This window comes from Puma concolor, chromosome B1 (assembly GCF_028749965.1).
Source record: "Puma concolor isolate L17-30 chromosome B1, mPumCon1.1.hap2, whole genome shotgun sequence".
In the NCBI taxonomy this organism is placed as follows: Eukaryota; Metazoa; Chordata; class Mammalia; order Carnivora; family Felidae; genus Puma; species Puma concolor.
In genome coordinates, this window is record NC_141670.1 from 202,200,028 (window position 1) to 202,225,719 (window position 25,692).

The window sequence follows — 25,692 nt, forward strand, 5'->3', positions numbered from 1 at the left end:
CAAAAACAGGATTTGTGCTCCAAGAGGTAGGTTGCTGACCCCTGTCTGTAGAGGGAGGGGAGCCTTTCTAATTAATACAAAAGTGCTGTGTAGGTGCAGTGTTCATAGGGCCCCCATTCTATTTCCCCCACATTATCATGATTATCAGTATTTCTTTTATAATCCAGTCCTAATGTATGTGTAGTAGAAGCCACTTCACAAACCCTTATGCAATAAAGTGGATATACATTTTTTCAAACATATTATCTTGTGGGATGATCCCAGGATTCTGGTCTCTGGAACTTGGGGCAAGGAGAGCAGGGAGGGCAGGGAGGGGCAGGGTCCCAAGAGGTGACAGTACCGTAGAGGGATGACATCCCCTCCATGCAGAACACAGCCAGACGATGATAGAGCTGTCCTCTGGGAGCCACAAGACACTTCTCTCTGTCCTTGGAAATAGGCCAACAGGTGGCTTGTACTTGAGTTGACCCCACTCATCCCTGCAGACAAGAAAGCAGATAGAGCAAGTGGTCCAGAATGAGAGGACTGACCTCATTGAGGAGAGGTGAGCACTGGTGGTCAGAAGGACTTACATTTGAGAATGGAAGACAGAGCACTGGGGACCATGGTAGCCAGCATGAGGCGGGAAATGTGGAGGCAAAGGGTAGGGGGCCGATCTCAGTGAATTTCTGGCCGATGAACAAGACTTTGAAACTGCCACCTGGTCCTCCACCCCCACCCCACCCCCCAGGTTCCTGCCCCCTCCGTTCAGCCAGGTTGTGCGTGGACTTGGTTAATTTGCTGAGAACAGCACGGTGCCATCCATTCTTTGTGCAGGAGTCTTGAAGCTTCGGGCAGGCCAGGACTCAAGGCATCTTGCTCTCTTAGCTCTAGTTCACATTTGAGACCTTGCCATCGCTGTTCTGTACTGGCGTCCTATGGTGGGAATTGTCATTAATCTAATGTTTCATCCTAGGCTAGAGCAGGACATTCGGAGTGTTTAACTGGGAGAAGATGATAGCTCTGCTCTCATCTTTTCTGGGTCAGTGGACTATTTAATAAGGTTTCGGCTCCATCCCCATCATTGCTGCAGTCACTGCATCCGCACTTTTGGCTCAAGCCTCCAGCAGGAGAAAGGAGATTCTTTCAGGCTGATGTCCCAGCTCTTCCTCTCCACCACACATCTGTATTTCTTTCCTGAATTCAGACTGATTTTTGCAGGGCGTTTCATGCTCCAGAGCATGAAAGCAGAGGGGTTTTTTTGCAATGAGCCCAATAAAGCGTAAGATTGGGTTCAACAGAGTTGAGCTCCTTCAAGACATGAGACCCACAGCTGGTGTGGTGAGCCCTCGTTTCACTCACCTGAGGTCAACAAAGATGAACTGAATGCTGCCTAGTAGACCCACATTTTGTTCACACCAACTGAGAGATGTGATTAGAGCTTCGGTAGGGTCAGCCCTGGGGACAGGAAAGGCTTTCTTGGTGGGGGGTGGGGAGCTTTAGCTGTGGCTTGAAGCATCAGCAGGAATCATCCAGGAAACAGAGAATCATAAGGAGGCCTCAGTTTGTGAGTACTCTTGCATATAGCTTGCCCATCCGTCTCAGTCAGGGCTCCCAGAGAAACAGAGCCAATAGGATGGATGGATGGATGGATGGATGGATGGATGGATGGATGGATAGATAGGTAGATAGGTAGATAGGTAGATAGATAGAGAACTGGCTCGCGTGACTACAGAGGTGGGCAGGGCCTCCCATCCACAGGGTTAGTCCTCAAGCTGGGCAGCCAGGAGAGCCAGTAGTATAGTTAGCGTCCAGAGGTCAGCAGGTTCAAGACCCAAGAGAAGCTGATATTTCAGTTCAAGTGCAAAGGCAGTCAGGTGGGAAACAGTTCTCTCCTAAAAGGTCAGCAACCTTCTTGCTGTAGTCAGGCCTCCACCTGATTGGAGGAGGCCCTCCCACATTGGGGAGGCAGTGTGATTTACTCAGCGTATGGGTTCAAATGTCGTTCTTCTCCAAAAACATCCTCACGTGCACACCCAGAATATCTGGGCACCAACTATCTGGGCACCCCATGGCCCAGGCAAGTTGACATATAAAACTAATCATCTTAAGCCCTATAGCCAATGACTGGTGTCCTTACCAGAGACAGAACTGAACACACAAAGACACAGGGGAGAGAAGGCCATGAAGACAGAGGCAGGGAGTTCAGTGATGCAGCCACAAGCCAGAGAACACTTAGAGCCACCGGAAGGACCCTCCCCTAGAGCCCTGCTGACCCCTTGTCACCTGCTGCGGAAGGCAGTGGTCCTGCTCTCTGCTCTTTGTTAAACGGAGATTAGCAGGTGTCTGATGTTAAAAAGATTCCAGATCCAACTGAGAAAGCTTTTTGACCTAATGAGAATTGGTAGAGAAGAACTTTATCACCCCGTGATCCAGTGCAACAGAATGAGGTCATGTGTGCGCCTAAAGTCACCGCCCAAGGCCTGTGGTCCTCATAGCCTTGCGTGGTGGATGTCTGGGCTGCACTGGCCCAGCCTACACCATCCTGCCTGCCCATTTCCAGCCTCAGTGCCAGCACTCTGCGCCCACATCAGGCCTCTCTGCCTGTGCAGATCGTTTATCTGCGGTCCCACAGGACACCCTCCCCCTCCCTCCCCATGCACATCTGTTTCCCCAGCCTCCTCCCCAGGAGAACCAGGTCCTACTGTATTCACCTCCTGTCTTCCTGGAACTCCTATCAAATATTTGGGTGTCGGACTTGCTAGAATTATCCCCTCTGCTTCTCTTTCTCCCCTTATTTTCCATCTCCAGGACTTCTTAGGCTCCTCCCTGGGAAATGTCCTTGACCTCAGAATCTTCCGAGCCCGACTCTTGGTTTGTTTTGCAGTTCTCCGACTAGAGCCTCTCTCATTTTCTGATTGTTCCTTTTCCATAGCATCTTGTGTTTTATGGGCGCAATATCTTCTTCTCCCTCTCTGAGGATATTAGTTACGGTTATTTCCAAGTTCCCTCTCCCCTACATTTGTTTCTCTGTCCTCTGAGGGCCTTTTATCTGTTTATTTTGGTCATTGTCTTTCATTTTAAAGGTTTTCCTTTAATGAATGCTGGCCACTGGTAAGTGCTCCCTCATAATAAAGGGCAAGGTGGGAAAAGGCTGGCTGGTGGCAGGGGCCGTTCGGGGGGGGCCCACAGTGCAGCACAGACAGGTGCCTCCCGGGCCTGGTTAGGCAGCAGCTGGCCATGCCCGTGTCTGCAGGTATCACCCCAGCCCACTCCTCATCCCGACACTTCCCCCATTGCACCTGCCTCCCCCTCCACCCCGCCCACTGCTCATGGGGCTCCCCGCTTCCTCCCAGTCTACCCAGAGTCCCCTGACCCCCTGCTTCCAAAATGCAGCAAGTCTCCTCTGAGTTGTCCACCCTCGGAAGGGGCTGTGAGCTCCCATGTCCATCCTCAGAAGGGCTGTGAACCCCCCCCAGGCACACCCACAGCCCCTTTGCTTCCGGCCAGCTTTTGGCATCTTTGTGCTGATGGAGCATGTGGATGGCGTTCCTCTACGTACCGCGGTCAGGCTTCATTCTAGGAGGTCGCGGGACTTCTGCGTGGTGTGGGGTGTTCAGAAATACCTTCAAATTTAAAAAATATGTCTCCGATGCCTAAAATTTCACCATTAAAATTCATATTTCTTATTGAGGCATAACAAAGAGTTCTCAAATTTGAAACAGCAGCAGAAGGGGTAAAACATTAAGAGCTCAGCTTCGTGGGGTTGAGCTTCTCAGACTGCATTCCAGGCTGATAGAGAAACGGTTCCCAACCTCAGATCCAGTGTGTGTCCTGTCACACCTCCAACCAAATGCCTCCTTGGTATTTTTCTTTGCCGATTCTTTGTCTTTCATTTAATGCATGTATTTTTAAAAAGACTTTACATAAGTATCTTAAATGGCCAATATTACTTGCTTTTAATATAAATGTAAAGAAAATAAATGAAAATGAAATAGTACTATAAAGTTTGGGTTAGATTGGGAACCCACCAAGAGTATAAGCAGAGTCCTACTCTCTCTGTATAAAAAGGGCACAGGGTGGCACCTGGGTGGCTCGCTCAGTTAAGCGTCAGGCTTCAACTCAGGTCATGATCTCATGGTTCATGAGTTTGAGCCCTGCATCGGGCTCTGTGCTGTCAGTGCAGAGCCTGCTTTCAATCCTGTCTTCCTCTCTCTCTGCCCCTCCCTGTCTCTCTCTCTCTCTCCCTCTGTCTCTCATAAATAAATAAACATTAAAAAAATTTTTTTAATACTGCAGATATAGGGCCGCCAGGTTGAGTCTTGCTTCTTGACATGATCAGGAGAATCTAAAGAGCTAAAATGTCTGGTAGGGTCCTGTCCACATAGCACCCAAAATAATCATACTGGCCACTGGGAATGTTACACACTTTGTGAAACACTGGCTAAGTGGGAATGGAACACAGGCAAGGAAAAAAGTGGTGAAGAGGAGAGTAGAACCAGAGGTCATTGTGATGGTTCTCAAACTTGAGGGTGCAAATCCACGCTAGGAGAGCAGACCACCGGCCAGGTCTCCAGATCCAGACTTCCTGTGTCTGGGTTGGGGCCCCCGAGTGTGCATGTGTGATCAGCATGCCTGCAGCTGGTCGGTGGAGCCTTCTTTGAGAAACACTGGTCCAGCAGGTGGGGTTGTGGCTAGGAGTCTCTGTGGAGCCCCATTCCAAAGCCCCAGGCTTCATTTCCATCTCTGACCCTCTCCGGCATGGGCCCTCAGCACCTTGATGCCCGTCCCCAAGTGGAAGATGCTTCCCCTACAGGAGTATGACAGTTCTGCCCAACCATTGGGAGATCTGGGAGAGGGCAGGTGATAGGCTCTGTGCAGCCAAGTGAAACCACTGGGTAGCTCTGGGCTGTGCTGATAGACCTCAAAGAGACTTCAGGGGTCAATGCTAAGGTCAGTAGGAAAGGAACACCAAGAGGAAGAAACCTCTGGATTCAGCCCGAACCAAGCTCTCTCCTCCCCACGTTTGCTGGTCAGTGATAACCATGAGGCTGAGAGTACCCAGTTATTGCGATGCTATATGGATCTTTCACTATTCCTTATGAGATAATTACCAGTTGTCATTACCTTATGAGATAATTACCAATCTCATAGGCTGGATTCAAACCAGCCTGTGGTGTTAGCTTCTCTACTAGCCTGGCTGCCCCCCACTCTCTGTTCTCCATCTTCCCAGACCTGTCACCAGGGTCCCCTTGAACTCCACTATTCAGTCTACAATTCTCTCTGATATCTTTATCCTTAGAGCTCACTGCATGCCTCCTTCCTGACTTCAGGGAAACTGGCTTTTCCTGAACCCCTATTTCTCTTACAACTGTCCAGAGTAGGCAGCTCCCACCCCCATTTCTGTACCCCAAGGTCAAGAGGGCTCTCTCCTCTTCACATAATCCCATGAGAGCGTGTTTGGGGCTGAACTGTGTTCCCTACAAAATTCATATGTTGAAGCTTTAACCCCAGCAGTTAAGAATAAGTCAGAATATGACTATATTTGGAGATCAGGCTTTTAAAGAAGTAATTGAGGTAAAATGGGATCTTCAGACTCAGCTCTAATCCAGTCTGACTAGTGTCCTTATGAGAAGATATTTAAACACAGATGCACACAGAGGGATGACCATGTGAGGACACAGAGAGAAGACAGCCATTTACATGCCAGGGAGAGATGCCTTAAGGAAGTCGACCTGCCGACACCTTGATCTTGGACTTCTAGCCTCCATTCCATAATGGGGATATGAAGACACTCCATTAGGAGGACATAAGTTTCTGTTGTCAAGCCCCCTGGTCTGTGGTGTTATGTTGTGGCAGCCCAGCAGACCTAGACAGAAGGCTGGTGGTCCTCTGGCGCGTCCTTAGGATGATCTTGGAGCTGAATCTGATGCTGGGAACCACTCAGTGCATGTTCCAGGGACTGATCGTGTTAGCACCACTGGGAGTACAGCGGGAGCCACCATCGTCCCAGCAGGACGTCACGAAACTGCTCACCGTGAGGCTGCCTGAGTCACAGACCCACATTCTCATGCCCAGGGCATCTCCCAAGCCCACTTCTTGGTTTTCAAGGACAAGTTGGTTATGTTTATTCTAGTAAAGCCATCCCAAAATAGATCTGTCCTCCAGCTGGTCACGAGCGATTTCATGGGCTCTTCTCTTATCAAGTAAGATAGAAAATGGAATGAGGTAGGCTGCTTCTGAGCCACCATGACCCTGTGGCCACACATCCCTCCCTATGTGTCTAATCCAGACCCTCCTGGCCTCTCCCGAAGTTCTCCAGTGCTAGTCAAGAAAACAAAAGAGGCCAAACTTTTGCATTGAAATTATACTATGAGATAGAAGGATGTTGCTCTGAAGATATATGGGAATTGGGGAATTGTACTGATGCTTTGTCTAATTGTGTGAACAGATACTGTAGAGAAAAGCTTCATGTCTAAGGTGAGGGCAACTTAGGCAACCACTCACTAATCAATATGCTCTTGAGCCAGCAACTACTCGCCAAGCCTCATTATTTCATAGGAAGCAGGAAGCGCAATTCCCACCTCACAGTGGGACTGGCATCAACTGAGAACCTACTACGTGCAGGTGCCTTTACCTAGGGATGGCTGGGCCACCTGGGGCACCATATTCAGTAGTGCCTGTGCTTAGTATAACATTCTGCTGTAACCACCTTGAAATTCTTGCTAAGATTTGGACAAGGGCCTTGCATGTTTCTTTTCACACTAGACGCCACCAATTATGTAGCTAGTCCAGTCATGTAATCCTCACAGTATCCTGCAAAATGGAGCTTAAGATCTTTGTGGTAAAGAACTTGAGACTTGGAGAAGTTCATAAGCCTGCTCAATAGCCCAACAGCCTGTTGACAGCATCACCACCACCACCATCATCATCACCATCATCTCTACCATCACCATCATCACCATCACCATCACCATCACCAACATTATCTCTGGTAGCTCATGGTCCATAGCTCATCATCATCATCATCACCATCACCACCACCACCACCATCATCATCACCATCATCTCTACCATCACCATCATCACCAACACCATTAACACTATCACCACCATTGTCACCATCACCATCATCTCTGGTAGCCCACCCCTTCCCCAGCTCTCTGCCCCATTGCCCAGGACAGATCTTGAACTGCAGTGACACAATGTGAATGACCATATTTATCACCTGTTTTTATTTCTTGTCTCTCCCTACTGGCAGGCAACCTCCATGAGAGTAAGAACTTGCCTGGGTTTTGTCCATTCTAGTCCGAGTAGAGAGCAGCACCTGGCACATAGTGAGCTCTGAACATGTGTGGTGAGTGCAAGGAATCAGTGATTTCTCAAGACTCCATTGCCAGGAACTGTGCTGTCACTTTAGGTCTTCGATCTTAATCTTTACAGCCATCCCTCAAGGAAGGACAAATGTCCCCAACTGATGGGTGAGGACTCTAAGACTTAGAAAGGTTAAGTCACACTTCTCATCAGTGGCAGAGCCAGACTTTGAACCCACATCTCTCTGGTGCTCGTGAAGGATCAGTTGCTCGTGGTATGCTGGGTCACCTGGGGGTCACAACGAGCAACAGCCTTGTCATCTGTAGCATGAACCCGAGAAAAATCGCCCCACCCCCAAGGGATTTTAGACTAAATGAGATGATGTGTGTGTAGCATGTAAAAGGTGGTCAATACAGGTTAGATGCTGACCACCTTTGTCTCCTGCACCCTTCCCACCATCCTATACGGAACTCTTGCCTCACACCTGCCTTGCCCAGAGGTATAGATTTTAGGAAATGGCACCTACCTGGATTATTTGTAATCAAATTCTGAATTCTTTTTCTGAGAGCTTCTCTGCCCCTGCCTGCCTCCACCTTGTGGCTCCCCGATGTCCTTGGGACCTTGCTAATATGGTTACTGGCACAGGTTCTGGCAACAGGTGCCTAGATTGGAATCAGGGGGCTAATGGATAGATAGGTGGATAAACAGATGATAGATAGATAGATAGATAGATAGATAGATAGATAGATAGATAGATAATGTATACATTTTAAGGGATTGCCTCACACAGTTGTAGAGGTGCAAGTCCAAAATCTACAGGATGGAGACTCAGTGAAGAGTTACAGTTCAAGTCCAAAACTGTTGTGGAATTTTTTTTTTTTTTTTTTTTTTAGCCAGGGGAAGTCAGACTTCATTCCATTCAGGACTTCAACTAATCGGATGGTTTTCTTATTTCTAAATTACTTAAAATTTTTTGATATATTAGTTAAGCTCTCACCATGGTGCCCAGATTAGGCTAATTCTTTTGTATCCATTTTCTTTTTTTGAGAGAGAGAGAGAGAGAGAAAATCTTAAGCAGGCTCCATGCTCAGCACAGACATGGGGCTTGATCTCACGACCTTGATATCATGACCTGCACCAAAATCAAGAGTTGGACGCTTAACCGACCGAGTCACCCAGGTGCTCTTACCCTGTGGCATTTTCAATCCTCACAGCAATCCCGAGAGGGCGTGATGACTGCCCAACCTTACAGAAGAGGAAACTGAGGTACAGAGAGGTTATGAGCCTCAGGGCCAGCTTGTTTCACATAGATTTAGGGTCCCTTCCAGGGGTGGCAGACTCGGCCCCTGTGGCTCTTACACCTTTTGGCTGTATGCCCCCTTGGACAAGATACAGAGAGACTGGGCCCTAAAAATAGTAACTCTTGAAATACTAATTCACTGTAATGCTCCTTGTGTGTGCTGCTTTCTACCCAGGGCTCCCGCGTTCCTAGTGCAACCAGGGAAGGGAACTCCCTCCTCTTTTGTTTCCACCCTGAGTCCTGCCCTCCCCTGTGGGTGGGTGTCAGTGCTGTATGCGATTCCTCTGCCAGCGGATCAGCATTGCTTTAGAGCTCCGGGAAATCAGTCACTCCTGCGTCCACTGTCACTCGTGCACCCCTGCCTCGAGCCAAGGATCGCCTCCCCAACCCCCAGCCCATCGATCGAACTGAACATTCCTGCTCCCAGCGAGCCCCAGGGCTCAGCAGCTGTAACACCAGCATCCCAACTGGTTCCCAAAGGAATCAGAGCCCACCACCGGGGCCCTGTGTTTTAGTGACCCTGTGCGGACACACCAGGTCTCCTAAGACTAAAAGTTCCCCCACAGCACTCCCCTGAACTCAGCCCCCCCCCCCACCCCCGCCCCGCCCGATGCGAGCCAATTCAGATATCTGAGTTGCTCCTTTAGCAGAGCAGGGCTTTCAAGCCCCAGGAGGCATCAGACCCCCCCCCCACTGGGGCTTGTCCCCAAAATGCAGGTTCCCAGGCCTCGCCCTCGGAGGCTGAGGCTGCGCCTGGTCTGGGATGGAGATGAGGCTGCGTTGGTCCTAAGGATCCTGGTTCCCAAAGTTGCCAGACTGAGGGGCAGTGGTGAGAAACGAGGAAGGGGAATCCGCGGAGGCAGGTGGTCGGGAGCGCCGGGGCTTGCGTCCGCTCCACCATCCAGACAGCTGTTAACCGAGTGCGTTTTGTGGCAGACGCTGTTTTAGGTGCTGGTGACATATCAGCGTGGGGGGGGGGGGAGGGGGGGACGTCCCTGCCGTCTGAGGTTTACATCGCAAACAAGAAAGACACACCGAGAGCAAGTGGGTAAGAAGGTCAGGTGGTGATGGGGTATGGAGAGGAATCAAGGAGGGTGAGCGGGAGGGGCCAGCAGAGGGGGGGAGTCACAGGGTATGGGGGACGGGCCTCCAGGCAGGGGACCGCAAGGCCCAGGCTCGGTGGGACCTTGCTGCTGGGCAGGCAGCCCTTCTGGCCGAGTGCAGGGAAGGGAGGGGAGGGGAGCGGGCTGATCCTAAGTGGTCTTGCTGCGGGGGAGTCCGGAGAGGGCGGTGAGCCGAGAGCGCCCCCTGTGGCTGCTACGAGGAAGTGCGCGGGGAGGCGGGGCCTCAGGGTTGAGGAGGCGCTCACGTTGGGGGCGGGTGTGAGAAACTTCAGAGCCAGTGGCGTCCCCCCCCCCCAACCCAGGCTTTGGGGCAGAAGGTGTTGGGGGTTTGAAGAGAGAAGCACATAACGTAGCCCCAAAGAGCGAGAGGGAGCAGGTGGGGAGGGTGCCATCAGGGGCCAGGGGGCAGTGGGAAGGGAGTTGAGAGCCAACCCTGGGTCGTGGTTGCGCTTTCCTGCAGCCGTGTTCAGCCGGAGGTGCAGGAGGGCAGCCGTCAGAAAGCAGAAGGTAACTAGGGTCTGGGTTTGACCTGCTGTACCAGGATCGGGAACCGAGGGTTGGGGGAGTTGGTGTGGATGAGGACGGAGGACTTCTGGCTGTGAGAGCTGGGGACACGGGGCCTGGCGGGCGGAGAGTGAGGGGGCAGCGAGATCATGAGACTATGGATGCGGTGGGTGAAAGACCAAAGATTCCGGGCACCCAGCCAGAGTGGCAGGTGCGCTGGAAGGTGGCCGTGGGTGGTCCAGAGCGTGGTGCCCGAGTGGTCGGGGGTGTGACTGTGGGGTGAATGGTGGAGGCAGAGTGGGCACCCAGACCTTTGCGGGTCGGGAGGTCAGGGACTGGAGACTCTAGGCGCCCAGCCACGTGGCTGCTGCATCACGAGACTCACACCTGTGGTGCGTGGCACGGAGGCAGGAAACCAGGGACTGAGTCCCACACAGGGGCCTAACGCAGGGAAGGGAGGAGACAGAGTTGTCAGATGGCCCCAATTTCAATGGCAGTGGAGTTGAGGCAGAAGGAGGGACAGGAAAATGGGGAGCCAGGGGACACCTGCCCTCCTCCAGCCTGGAGCCCCCAGGGGTGATGGGAAAGTGTCCACAAGAGAGGACTGGGGTGGGGGCAGTGTCCCCGATGGATAGCCCTTGGGGTTACAGCAGGCAGTGAAGGACATGTTCCAAGGAAGAGCTGAGCTGTGAGTTCTAGAAGGGGCAGCGGAGGGACTGGGAGCCAGGCAGGTTCTGGGGCTCCCTCTCCACTCTTACAAATGGGGTGATTACATCAGGGAAGAGGGACTTTTCCAGAGTCCCGCCATACTCTGGGCAACTTACCAAACACTATTAGGTTCCATGTTCTTCAACCAGAAACTGGGAATAATGACCCTTGTCCCAGGGCTGTGTGGGGACAAGCTATGAGGTGCAGTCAGATCACAGCCTTCTTGTTCTCGAGGATCCCCGGGTCATTGCGTCACACTGAGAGTAAAGATAGAAGGTTCTGATCCCCCCCCCACCTCGCTGCATCCCCCCCATGCCATCCCCCCCTGTTGTCCACAGTCTCCAGAGACCCCCACCCAACTGTCTCTCTCAAACAGGACCCTCCCCTGCTCTCCCCTGATTTTCCCCCAGTGCCACGGTGCACGGTCTGACTCTGCCTGTTTACCTCCTTATGGCTACAATGTAAGCCATTGTTTATTGACTCTGGGTACCTTGTTTTGTTCACTGCCGTACCCTCAGCACCCGGACCATTGCTGTCAGAGGGTGATGTCGATAAATGTGCTAGAATGCCCACAAGAGCTCACATCCGGTGTGACCCCAGAGCCCGGCCCGCTGTGTGGTGGTAAACTGTGGTCTGCAGGGAGGTGGGCTTAGGAAAAGCAAGTTCTCAGAGGTACAGAGAGCACTGGCCTTGGAGACAGATCAACCCTGACCTGAGCCCCATTGAAATGCACCTATTTGTGATTTAGAGAAAGCAGTTGAGCCTCTCATTATAATAAGAAACACAATTATTTCTTAGGTGTCTTTTAGCCCTGAAATACCTTTGTCAGTGACTCAGATAAAATCCACGCTATTAGTTTTATGACAGTTGGGAAAACAAAGTTCAAATCCCACTCGTGGTGCCCTTCACGGGGGGACCCATGGAAGTCGGCAGGCAGAGGGCTGACCAGACGGAGACTCAGCAGTGCTCCAGGTACAGGAACCGTGTGCAGACACGTGGGCAGGTGGGTCAAGAGGCTCTGCCTCACCCAGAACGTGGACCAGAAAGAGCCGGAGGTGGGCATCAGAGGAGCTGGGTTCAAATCCAATTGCTACTTTTTAAAATTTTTGTTAACATTTATTTATTTTTGAGAGAGAGAAAGAGAGGCAGAGCGCAAGCAGGGGCAGAGGCAGAGAGAGGGAGACACAGAACGCGAAGCAGGCTCCAGGCTCTGAGCTGTCAGCACAGTCTGACGCAGGGCTCGAACCCACGAACCACGAGATCATGACCTGAGCCGTACGAAGGGGGAATTGCTGGTGCTCTCTAGACTTCAGTTCCTTGTTCAGAAAGAGAAGATAATGCCAGTTCTCTAGGGCTGTGAGGTGGATTAAGTGAATTACACATGGGAAGGGCTTTCACGAACTGTAAAACCGCGCACACCCGAGAGATGCTCCTAATCGTGTTGGTCCGCTCTGCTGTCTTCCTTTCTGCTGCATCCTGTTTCCTCTGAACTCCCTCGGGGTGGGGGTAATCATCACCATTTATTGAGCACCTACTGTATGCTAGGGACTGAGCCAGGTCTTTTGTGTACATGATTTCTTTTTATCCCCATTTTACAGATGAGGAAAACTGAGACCCAGGTGGTAACAGAGTAAGGATTTAAACCATTGTCCGTGTGTGAAGGGACCAAAGTTTTATCCATCCGCACAGGATGTCTGGGCAAGCGTCCTGTCCTTTTTCGCGCTTTTCTTGTTTTCCATTTGCCGTGCAGTGGCTCTTGCCTTGAGTTGGCAGTCTGGCGGAGCGTGCTGACTCCGGGACAGACTGTTACAATTTGAATTCTAGTAGCAACTGGAAAGTGATAACGCTGGGTTGGATGGGTCTCCAAGGTCTTCATGGACCCTTCCTGACCTGACCGGGAACGTGACCCCCTCATTGCGTCTAGGGTGGCATGTTGGGTATGTTGTCAGGCTCACCCGTCCATGAAGGAATTAATTGAACCCGGTGCATCCTTGACCATGTTTGTGAATGCTGAAAGCTTCAAAAACCTCCACGAGATATACTTGGGGATAATTAGCTGGATGCAATTGCCGTAGTAACCAAGTTTACATCGAGGCCCCATGGAGAGACACAGCTCTTGAACTGGATTAATCAATGTCAACCATGCTGGTGTTTGTTCTTTGCAGGATTAAAGGGAAACGAACAACCCCCACGCACGGTTTGACCGGATGCTCTTTCTCCCCCAGATAATGAAGAGAAAGGAAAATGGCTGGGGTCGCAGCATGAAGTTTTAGCTAGATGCAAGACAGAACTCCCTTACGAGGCTGTGTGCACATTTAAAAAACGCTTCTGTTAAACCAAGACGTGGGTCTCTAACTGGTCTATCCTGGCTCTACCACGGACTGACTGTGGCTCAGGGAAACGTCTCACTGTGCTCAGCCTGTTTGACTATCCGGGACCAGAGGGATCACAATATTGCCCATGAGTATGAGTTCGTGGGGGCTGCCATAGCAAAATAGCCCCAGACAGCGTGGCTTTAAAAAACAGAAATTTACTTTCTCACGGTCCTGGAGGCTGGAAATCTGAGATCAAGGTTGGTTGTCCTGAGGCCTCTATCTCTGGCGTGTACGTGGTTGCCTTTTCCCCGTGTCTTCATAGGATTGCCCCTCTGTGCATGTCTTAATCTCCTCTTATAAAGACACCAGTTCAATTGGATTCAGGCCTGGCCTCGTGACCTCATTTTAACTTAATTGCTTATTTACAGACCCTGTCTCTGAATACAGTCACACTCTGAGGTCCTAAGGGTCAGTGCTTCAACACCTGACTCTGCGGGGGGACACAATACAGACTGAATCATGCCCCCGCCCCCACAATGCCATGTCTTAATCCCCCCAAACCTGTGAGTGTGACACCTTTATACAGCAAAAGGGACTTTGCATGTGGGACTAAGGTAAGGATCATGAGCTGGGAAAATTATCCTGGATGGTCTAGGTGGGTCCAATATGACCGCAGGTGTCCTTATGAGGAGGAGGCAGGAGGTTCGGAGTCAGGAGAAGGGGGTGTACCTGCGGAGCAAGAGGATGAGGGGAGGCGAGGAGGGGGAGCCAGTTAAGGAACGTGGGTGTCTCTAGAAGCCGAAGGGCAGGGAAACAGCTTCTCCCCTAGAGCTTCCGGAAGGAACACAGCCCTGTCGACACTTGATTTCAGCCTTTGAAGGCTCATTTTGGACTTCTGGCTCCCAGAACTGTACGAGAAAGAAATCCATTTTGTTTTAGGTCACTAGGTTTGCAGTAACTTGTTACGGCTGCCCCAGAAAGCGCATCAGGTTTATGAGGGCAGATGGGGCCGCACGTGCTACGTGCCCGGAAGAGGCAGCCAGACTGACATCAGTCTGGAGCACGGGGCAGAAGGGAGGGTCCGTGGGCCAACGAGACACTACGTCCCATAAACTGGGTGGCCTGAGACATGAATTGATTCTCGTACGGTTCAAAGTCCAAAATCGGGGCGCCTGGGTGGGTCAGCTAGTTAAGCATCCGACTTCGGCTCAGGTCATGATCTCATGGTTCATGAGTTCGGGCTCCACGTCGGGGTCTGTGCTGACAGCTCGGAGCCTGGAGCCTGCTTCGGATTCTGTGTCTCCCCTCCCTCTCTCTCTGCCCCTCCCCTGCTTGTGCGCTCGCGCTCTCTCTCTCTCTCTCTCTCTCTCTCTCAAACATTAAAAAAAAAAATTTTTAAGTCCAAAATCAAGATGTCAACATGTTTGTTCCTTCTTGGGGCTGAGAGGGAGAACCCAGCCCCTCCCTCTCTCCCGGTGCCTGGCCGTCCCGGGCGACCTTGGCCTGCAGATCTCCCCTGCAGTCTTCACTTCTGTCTTCACACGGCCTTCTCTGTTTGGATGTGAGTCTTTCCCTCTCTGTATACGGACACCAGTTGTTGGGTGTGGGGCTCTCCTCAAGCAGTGCCCCTTCCTCTTCATGACCTCTGCAAAGACACCATTTCCAGGTAGACACGAACTTGGGGGACACTCTTTGATCCACGGCAGTAGTGCGGGAGGGGATTGCAGTCGAACCGTGTCCTAAAACCTGCGGGTTGCTGGGTATGGGGGAGGCTGTGCCACTGAGAGACAAGACCGGGGACAGCTGGAGGACACAGGGCGCCACAGGGGTCTGCTCTGCTGGGCCCTGGCCTCTGGCCTCTGGTGGGGTGTGCTAGACGCGTGTCCACGCATGGGCCTGGGTCTGTGACAATCACGCTGTAAGTTGTGTCCTGACGACTGACTTTTCTAGGTTACAATGTCTCCTCTTCTCTTCCTCCTGCTGTTCAACTACACTGGGGTCCTTGGTAGTTTTCTTTAATGCCCTCGGCTGATGGATGCCCACGTTGACAACCACATCTCAGTGTTCACCTTTTATTTTTGAGATTATGTTAGAACTGGCCAGTGGCACCGGAGGTACCAGAGGGCCATTAAGGGGATTTATGTCAGAAGGGACAGAGTCAGATTTATGCCTTGTAAAGCCATTCGGGTCATAGTAGAAAAGAAGTGCGTCCTCGTGTGCGGGCATTGTTATAAGGAAACGTATCCTGTAATACCAGTAACGTAATTGTATTTATCAAATCAGATGTTTATTACGCGCGTGCTTCTCCGGTTATTACTTACTACTGCCTAGTATCGATTCTGGAAACTCCTGCGTGTTTTTTTTTTTTTTTTTCTTGAGATTTGTTTTTTTTCTCTCTCAGGCAGAGAACATTGATCTACAGACCAGGCCACATGCAACTGGGGTCTTATCTGCTAACATGTGAACTCTGACCTTCTGTGAATAGTTCTTTCTTCATCAGTACGATGGGAGCAGTGACATCTGCTAGAGATGTGTCAGAACTAAGTGAGGTGACATACGAAACGCTGCCATTGTACTGATGCAGAGTAAGCGCAGTCCGTGTTAAAGCCACGAAATGTGCGTGGAATTGCCCCCGGCACGCCGCTAGCTGGGGGGGTGGGTGCAGGCTCCGCTCAAGCCGGCTAAGACGGAGGTCAGCAGTCAGGGTGACCCCCACCTACCCACCCTGAGCCCCAAAGATGGCTCCTTATCTGCCCCCAGGGCCTGTTGTGTTAGCCCAGCCTGACCTTCGAAGCATCTGGGCCTCACTCTGCTAACAAAGAGCATGGCACCCATGGGGATGGCCCTGTGCTGACCACTCCCCTGAATCCCCACCGAAATCAAGTGGGTCACGAGTGTCCGGCCAGACCAGAAGGAAGGCCCAAGAGTTCGCTTTGCATCCTAACCACCTAAAGTTGGCTTCCTCCTCAAATAATGCCCCTCACAGGTGGCCCCCGCCTGCCTCTGTAAGCTCGTCTGCCCTGACCACAGCCTCTGCCGACCCCCCCCACCTCCCGGGTCAGGCCAGGTCTGTCCTCCCTGTGCCCAGAGCTGCCCAGATGTCCTCCTTGGTGAACAGCGGGGAGTCACAGGAGTTTCTGGATCAGACGACGGGCTTGTTGAATTTGGGTGTTACAATAAAGGGCAGTTCCTGCAAGAGGATGTACATCGAGGTGCTTTAACGACACCAAGAATGAAAGTGACTGAAGCAGACAAATCCTTGCCGTAACTACGCGGATTGTGTGTCATCCGACTTGGAGTGAGGAAAAGCGGGCCCGCGGTGGCGGGTGGAGCGCCGGGGCCACGGGGCTGGCGAGAGGGGCACTCAGGACTCGCTTCTTCCCACCTCCACCTGCCACCTCCGTGCACACCTCCCGCGTCCGCCTCTGGCGGTGAAATAGCCGCAGCTCTCATTCCCAAACGTGGCCCTTCTTCCATCCGGTTTTTCTTCGTTGCCGCGGAGGATTGCTGACGGAGGGCCTTCTGAAGTCCCTGCAGAGGGACACATGCAGAAATGTCCTTTCCGCCCTCCTTTGCAGTCAGGATCAGAGCCACTTCTGTGCTGTTTTTTGTTTTTTTTTTTTTTAATAGACAGTAAATTTCGTATTAAAAAAATAAATTAAATAAAATAAAATAGCCCAGCTGACATTTTATGCTTTGTTTTATTTGGGGGCTGAAGAATAATTCAGGAGCAAGAACCAGGTTTTATAGCCCCCCTGCGTCCTTTCCATCAAAGTGCCATTTTGCCCGGCTCTGAAATTATGGGCCTGTCCTCAGAAAACATCGTCACGGCCTTCCCATCCACGCAGAGCTCCTGACGCGCGTTCCGAACGCCCGAGCCCATTTGGAAGGGGATGATGTGCTGGCACGGAGATATCATCAATGAGAAAAATAGAGCGGGAGGGAACGGCCCTGAGTCCCGCGGCCCTAGGGCTCTGATAAGATGCTCTGCTCATAAAATGCTCTTATTAAATCCCAAGTGACTCGGGCTCTCTGGCTCCTCTGCGTGGCTTTGCCAGAGTGTGCCTGGTGATGCTCCTCTGAAAGACATCGCATTCACTTTCCCAGAAGCCGGGCGACGGGCCCGAGTGCTCCCCAGCTCCATTTAAACAGCAGGGATAGGGGCGCCTGGGTGGCACAGTCGGTTGGGCATCCGACTTCAGCCAGGTCACGATCTCGCGGTCCGTGAGTTCGAGCCCCGCGTCAGGCTCTGGGCTGATGGCTCGGAGCCTGGAGCCTGTTTCCGATTCTGTGTCTCCCTCTCTCTCTGCCCCTCCCCCGTTCATGCTCTGTCTCTCTCTGTCCCAAAAATAAATAAACGTTGAAAAAAACAAAATTAAAAAAAATAAAATAAACAGCAGGGATAGTGACCTGCCGCTTATTTCTGCACTCCTTCGGCACAGGGAGGCCTGCCGTCAGTAGGACCGCGTTGGATTTTTCCAGCAACAGTCAGAGAGGGGGCGATTTGCATTTTTCCGGTGAGGGAGCGAGGCTCATGTTGCCCCAGATCATAGTGTGTCGGTTTTCCATTGCCACTAATTTAGCAGCTCACGTGGTTCACATTTATTCCCTCAGCTTCTGTGGGTCAGGCCCCCGGCACGGCCGAGCTGGCCCGTCTGCTCAGGGTGCCACAAAGCTGCAGACTAGGTACCCACGGGCTGTGCTCGTTCCTGGACCTCCGCCAAGCTCCCACGGTCGTGGACAGACCAGAACGCGTCCCTGCGGCTGCAGGCTGAGCTCCCGTTTTCTTGCTGGCTCTCAGCCGCTGGAGGTACCCGCGACTCCCGCCCTGGGTCCCGCGCACATATGACAGCGCCCATCCTCAGAGCCAGCGAGGGAGGATCCCTCACTCCAGCCTGATGGAAACGGAGTCGGAGAGAATGGAACCTTGGGGGTGACACCTGTCTCCTTCGTCACATTCCCTTGGCTGGACCCGCGTCATAGGTCAAATGATCCGCTCTCTCTCGGACAGAGTCGGACACCTCACCTGCAAAATGAGGGCTTGCTCCCAGGTTGCCCATGACTGATGCTTTCTTGATGTTAACCTAACGTCAGCTCTTCTGGAAGTCCTTCTGTGACCTCCCACCAACAGCAGGACCGCTTTTGGTTTCTAGATGTTCAAAGCACTTGTCCCAACTTGTGACGGGTCATTTATTCACGAGCTTCCTGGCCCGTCTCCCTTCCTGGAGCTCAAGCTCCATTCAGCTGGATCCGTCTTGTTGGCTCTTGTGTCCCCCGTGACCACAGAGGGGACACCCCATAAATGCTGGAGAACCGTTGATTCACCTCCAGGCTAAGAGCCGGCACAGAGGGAACGTGTGCATGTGTCAGATTTACCCTGCAGCATGAAGGGCGCGGGAGCACAGGCAGGGGTCACCCTGGTGGGTGGCCCCAGTGGGCAGGGCTGGGAGCCCAGGCTGTCTGCTCCTGAGAAGGACTCACCGGACAGATAGCCTCTCTCTCTAGTTTGCCAGGCTGCTCACCTCTGTGCCCTGTTCGGTCCTCTTGACGTGAGAGACGGTGAACGGGGCTTTTCAGGGGTGGCGGCAGACTCTGTGGGCAGGGGCCTGTCTGAGGCCACCCTGTGGTCTGGGGGGGACCCCGGCTGCCACTGGAGATCGGCCAGTCCCCTCCGTCAGCTCCCCTTCTGCCGGCTGTGTTAGCTTCCTAATTGCCACAAAACCTGTGGCATAAAACGACATGAATTTATTATCTCACACTTCTGGCCAGAAGACTGAAATTAAGGTGTCAGCCACACCGAGCCTCTCCTGAAGCTCTGGGGAGACATCGTTCCTGCTTCTTCCAGCTTCTGGTGGCTCCTGGTGCTGCTGGGCTTATGGCCACGTCTCTCCAAATGCTGGCCGTGTCTTCACAAGCTCTTCTTCTGTCCTTCATGTCTGTGTGTCCAAATCTCCCTTCTCTCTCTCTTGCAAAGACAGAAGCCATTGGACTGAGGACCCACCCTAAACCCAAGATGGTTTTATGTTGGGATCCTTAACTAATTCCACCTGCAAAGGTGGCGTTTCCAAATAAAGTCACATTCTCAAGTTCTGGGTAGATACGAATATTGGGGGGACACTATTCACCCCACTCCATGAGGTGACGTCTCCTTAGGTCTGCCCCCATCTCGCGTTGGCTCTGACACCCTGATCCCTACTGTCTGAATGTACCTGGCTGTTGCTTCTCCAGCAACCCCCTTCAGTCTTCCCGGCTTCGTGGCCTCACTCACTCCTGCACTACACCATCTATGCTGCTGAGGCACGTGGCACCCAGCCCACGCATGTCTCAGCCCCATGGATTCTGAGCTTCGTGTGGGAGGGGCTGTGTGCTGAGTCCCTGCAACCCCAGCTCTCGGGCGTTTGCAAAATGTTGGTGGGAAGAAAAGGAAGAGGAGGAGGAGAGAGAGAGTGATGAAGAGAAGGGGGTAGGTGCAAAGTCCCGAGAGAGCACCTTTAGCATCAGAGGAGGCCATGGTCCCTGCAAGCATTTTGGGGCTTATGCTCCGAGGGCCACGGCCACCTCCTCCCCCATCCCCAAAACAAGGTCACGCCAGGCCTTACAGGATCACTTTAACATTCACTGTTCTGTCTCCATTCTTTTTTTTTTTTTTTAATTTTTTTTTCAACGTTTATTTATTTTTGGGATAGAGAGAGACAGAGCATGAACGGGGGAGGGGCAGAGAGAGAGGGAGACACAGAATCAGAAACAGGCTCCAGGCTCCGAGCCATCAGCCCAGAGCCTGACGCGGGGCTCGAACTCACGGACCACGAGATCGTGACCTGGCTGAAGTCAGACGCTTAACCGACTGCGCCACCCAGGCGCCCCCATTCTTTTTTTTTTTAAATGTTTATTTATTTTGGGGAGAGAGTCTGAGCGGGGGAGGGGTAGACAGAGAGGGAGACACAGAATCCGAAGCAGCTCCAGGCTCCGAGCTGTCAGCCCAGAGCCCGATGCGGGGTGCAAACCCATGAACTGCGAGATCATGACACAAGCCGAAGTTGGACACTTAACTGACAGCCACCCAGGCGCCCCTCTCCATTCTTGACAAGTACTTAGTTCCCCTTTTCTTTTTTTTTTAACATGAAATTTACTGTCAAATTGGTTTCCATACAACACTCAGTGCTCACCAACAGGTGCCCTCCTCAATGCCCATTACGCACTTTCCCCTCCCTCCCACCCCGCCATCAACCCTCAGTTTATACTCAGTTTTTAAGAGTCTCTTATGGTTTGGCTCTCTCCCTCTCTAACTCTTTTTTTTTCCTTCCCCTCCCCCACGGTCTTCTTTTAAGTTTCTCAGGATCCACATAAGAGTGAAAACATATGGTCTCTGTCTTTCTCTGCCTGACTTATTTCACTTAGCATCACACTCTCCAGTTCATCCACGTTGCTACAAAAGGCCATATTTCATTCTTTCTCATTGTCATGTAGTATTCCATTGCGTATACAAACCACAATTTCTTTATCCATTCATCAGTTGATGCACATTTTAGCTCTTTCCATAATTTGGCTGTTGTTGAAAGTGCTGGGGTACAAGTGCCCCTGTGCATCAGTACTCCTGTATCCCTTGGGTAAATTCCTAGCAGTGCTATTGCTGGGTCATAGGGTAGGTCTATTTTTAATTTTTTGAGGAACCTCCACACTGTTTTCCAGAGTGGTTGCACCAGTTTGCATTCCCACCAGCAGTGCAAAAGGGTTCCTGTTTCTCCACATCCTCTCCAGCATCTAGGGTCTCCTGATATGTTCATTTTGGCCACTCTGACTGGCGTGAGGTGATATCTCGGTGTGGTTTTGATTTGTATTTCCCTGATGAGGAGTGACATTGAGCATCTTTTCATGTGCCTGTTGGCCATCTGGATGTCTTCTTTAGAAAAGTGTCTATTTGTGTCTTCTGCCCATTTCTTCACTGGATTATTTGTTTTTCAGGTGTGGAGTTTGGTGAGCTCTTTACAGATTTTGGATGCTAGCCCTTTGTCTGATATGTCATTTGCAAATATCTTTTCCCATTCTTTCGGTTGCCTTTTAGTTTTGTTGATTGTTTCCTTTGCAGTGCAGAAGCTTTTTATCTTCATGAGGTCCCAATAGTTCACTTTTGCTTTTAATTCCCTTGCCTTTGGAGATGTGTCTAGTAAGAAATTGCTGCGGCTGAGGTCAGAGAGGTTTTTTCCTGCTTTCTCCTCTAGGGTTTGAATGGTTTCCTGTCTACATTCAGGTCCTTTATCCATTTTGAGTTTATTTTTGTGAATGGTGTGAGAAAGTGGTCTAGTTTCAACCTTCTGCATGTTGCTGTCCAGTTCTCCCAACACCAGTGTTAAAGAGACTGTCTTTTTTCCATTGGATGTTCTTTCCTGCTTTGTCAAAGATTAGTTGGCCATGCGTTTGTGGGTCTAGTTCTGGGGTTTCTATTCTATTGCATTGGTCTCTGTGTCTGTTTTTGTGCCAATACCATGCTGTCTTGATGATTACAGCTTTATAGTAGAGGCTGAAGTCTGGGATTGTGATGCCTCCCGCTTTGGTCTTCTTCTTCAGTATTACTTTGGCTATTCATAGCTGAGAACTTCCCTGATCTGGGGAAGGAAAAAGGCATTGAAATCCAAGAGGCACAGAGAACACCCTTCAGAGGTAACTTGAATTGATCTTCTACACAACATATCATAGTGAAACTGGCAAAATACAAGGATAAGGAGAAAATTCTGAAAGCAGCTAGGGATAAACACGCTCTAACTTATAAAGGGAGACCGATAAGACTAGTGGCAGACCTATGTACTGAAACTTGGCAGGCCAGAAAGGAATGGCAGAAAATCTTCGATGTGATGAACAGAAAAAATATGCAGCCGAGAATCCTTTATCCAGCAAGTCTGTCATTCAGAATAGAAGGAGAGAGAAAGGTCTTCCCAAACAAACAAAAACTGAAGGAATTCATCACCACTAAACCAGCCTTACAAGAGATCCTAAGGGGGATTCTGTGAGTGAAATGTTGCAAGGACCACGAAGGACCAGAGACATCACTACAAGCAGGAAACCTACAGACATCACAATGACTCTAAACCCGTATCTTTCTATAATAACACTGAATATAAATGCACTAAATGCTCCAATCAAAAGACATAGGGTATCAAAATGGATTTTTTAAAAAAGACCCATCTATTTGCTGTCTACAAGAGACTCATTTTAGATCTGAGGACACCTTCAGATTGAAAGTGAGGGGATGGAAAACTATCTATCATGCTATTGGAAGTCAAAAGAAAGATGGAGTAGCCATACTTAGACAAACTAGATTTAAAGACTGTAACAAGAGATGAAGAAGGGCATTATATATTAATTACAGGATCTATCCGTCAGGAAGAGCTAACAATTATAAATGTCTATGTGCCGGATATGGGAGCCCCCAAATACATAAAACAATCACAAACATAAGCAAACTTATTGATAAGAATGTGGTAATTGCAGGGGACTTTAATACCCCACTTACATGGGATCTAGATGGCTAGATCATCTAGACACAGGATAAATAAAGAAACAAGGGCCCTGAATGATACATTGGATCAGATGGACTTGACAGATATATTTAGAACTCTGCATCCCAAAGCAACAGAATATACTTTCTTCTCAAGTGCACGTGGAACATTCTCCAAGATAGATCACATACTGGGTCACAAACCAGCCCTTCATAAGTATAAAAGAATTGAGATCATAGCATGAACACTTTCCGACCACAATGCTATGAAACTTGAAATCAACCACAGGAAAAAGTCTGGAAAAACTCCAAAAGCATGGAGGTTAAAGAACACCCTACTAAAGAATGAACGGGTCAACCAGACAATTAGAGAAGAAATTAAAAAATATATGGAAACAAAGGAAAATGAAAATACAACAATCCAAACGCTTTGGGATGCAGCGAAGGCAGTCCTGAGAGGAAAATACATTGCAATCCAGGCCTATCTCAAGAAACAAGAAAAATCCCAAATACAAAATCTAACAGCACACCTAAAGGAACTAGAAGCAGAACAGCAAAGAAACCCCAAACCCAGCAGATGAAGAGAAATAATAAAGATCAGAGAAGATATAAACAATATAGAATCTAAAAAAAACTGTAGAGCAGATCAATGAAACCAAGAGTTGGCTTTTTGCAAAAATAAACAAAATTGATAAACCTCTAGCCAGGCTTCTCAAAAAGAAAAGGGAGATGACCCAAATAGATAAAATCATGAATGAAAATGGAATTATTACAACCAATCCCTCAGAAATACAAGCAATTATCAGGGAATACTATGAAAAATTATATGCCAACAAACTGGACAACCTAGAAGAAATGGACAAATTCCTAGGCACCCACAAACTTCCAAAACTCAAACAGGAAGAAATAGAAAACTTGAACAGACCCATAACCAGCAAAGAAATTGAATCAGTCATCAAAAATCTTCCAACAAATAAGAGTCCAGGACCAGATGGCTTCCCTGGGGAATTCTACTCTACCAGACATTTAAAGCAGAGATAATACCTATCCTTCTCAAGCTGTTCCAAAAATTAGAAAGGGAAGGAAAACTTCCAGACTCATTCTATGAAGCCAGCATTACTTGGATTCCTAAACCAGACAGAGACCCAGCAAAAAAAGAGAACTATAGGCCAATATCCCTGATGAATATGGATGCAAAAATTCTCAATAAGATACTAGCAAATAGAATTCAACAGCATGTAAAAAGAATTATTCACCATGATCAAGTGGGATTTATTCCTGGGCTGCAGGGCTGGTTCAACATTTGCAAATAGTTCCCCTTTTCTTGAGAGCCCTACTGGGAGGTGCCCTCCATGGGGACCAAGTGTTTGTTGGTTTGAAGCACAAACCCTTGACCCTGGGTCTTCTGCCCTTTGTTTTAATTTCATAAGTTTTCAAGCTTATCCTTCCCATGGGGATTCCATGAATCATCTCTGTCCACTGTGGATGTTTTGTGAACTCGGCAGTGGTGGGGGCAGGGCGGTAAATTCCATTTTCAGAATGCTCATCAATATTCAAAGCTCAAAAAGTCACAGTGGAACTAAAAGTTTAAATATATAGGTTGAGTGTTTCTTTCATCCCCAAAGCCATAGACACTGCACTGCATGATTACAAATAACCAGCGTCTGTTTTCAGGTACAGTTACTAGTTGATAAACTCAGGAGCAAATGTTTTCTATTTTGAAGCAAGTTGTTATTAGTCTCAGAGGATTGGACATTTATTATAAATGAATGAGTGGGGTTTGCATTTCTAAAGGCTGTGGTTTTAATACCGAGCTTCGGGGAGTGTATGCATGTTCATGATAAGTACATCGGGGCTGAAGATGTCAATTGAGTTTCTCAAAGGCTTTTGTTGTTGTTGTTGTTACATTTATTCTTCCATTACTCCCCCATCCGTGTTTCCTGTGTGTTGACAAAGACTCCTTCTCCTCAACCAAACTTCATGCAGGCTCTTCTGAGTTCTTCTGCAACTCGTCCTCCGCTTTCGGGCTTTGTTGTTCACCTTTGCATTGTCCAGTCTTAGGGAGGACCGTGATGTTGGTTTTGCCAGAAGCATCCATCCTCCACATCTGGTCAGGTGCCTCATCCTCCAGGTGATGTCCAGTGCCCCAGCCTGCCTTTGGCAAGAGTCCTCTAGCGGGTGGCTTTACCCAGAATCCCCCTCCCTTGATGTTTCCAGTTAGTAACTTTGTATCCATGACCCCCACCTGCTCCTTGGCTGTAAATTCCCACTTTGTCCGTGATGCATTCAGAATTGAGGCCAGGTCTCCCCTGCTGCAATTGTCCTGAGTATAGTCTGTTCTTGCACTCTGACTACTGTCCAGCTCTGATTTTTCTCTGACAGAGTCTACTGACGACAGGCATCGTGCTAGGCACGTGGTGCAGAGGTGAAGAAGGCAAGCTCCCACCTTGAATAAGCATGACTTGGAGTCGGAAGCCCTTCGCTCTAATGGCGATGTTCGGCAGAACTTTCCAGAAACTCGCCCGCCCCCACCCTAAAAAAGACCAGCAAACTTTCTCTCCAAAGGATCAGATAATAACTATTTTAGGCTTTCGGGGCCACATCAGTCTCTGTAGTACATCCTTTTGGTTTTGCTTTTTGTGCGTGTTTTGTTTTTATGAATCCTGAGAGATGTAAAAGCCCTTCTTAGCCTCGCAGGCTGCACAAAAACTGGCTGAGGGCTGGGTGTGGCTGATCTCTGACCTAAACAAGTTGACAGTCTTCCTGAACCTCCTTCCCGTGTCTGTAGAGCAGAGACCGTCACCTCCAGGGGGGTTACATAACAAGGTGGGAGGGCTACAGTCCATCAGGAGGGGGGAGCGTCTATGCAGGTGCTCAATGAGCAGATACTCCTAGGAGTCTCAAAACCAGAAATTGTCAACAACATTCAGGAAGAAGGTATTCCCACAGTCGACT

At 50.0% G+C, this 25,692-nt stretch overlaps 1 protein-coding gene across 7 annotated transcripts in view; it reads left to right on the forward strand.

Annotated features, from left to right (window-relative positions):
• Positions 1 to 25,692, forward strand: part of STK32B (serine/threonine kinase 32B) — a 393,997-nt gene that overhangs the window by 292,403 nt on the left and 75,902 nt on the right. The gene's annotated exons all lie outside the window — the stretch shown is intronic.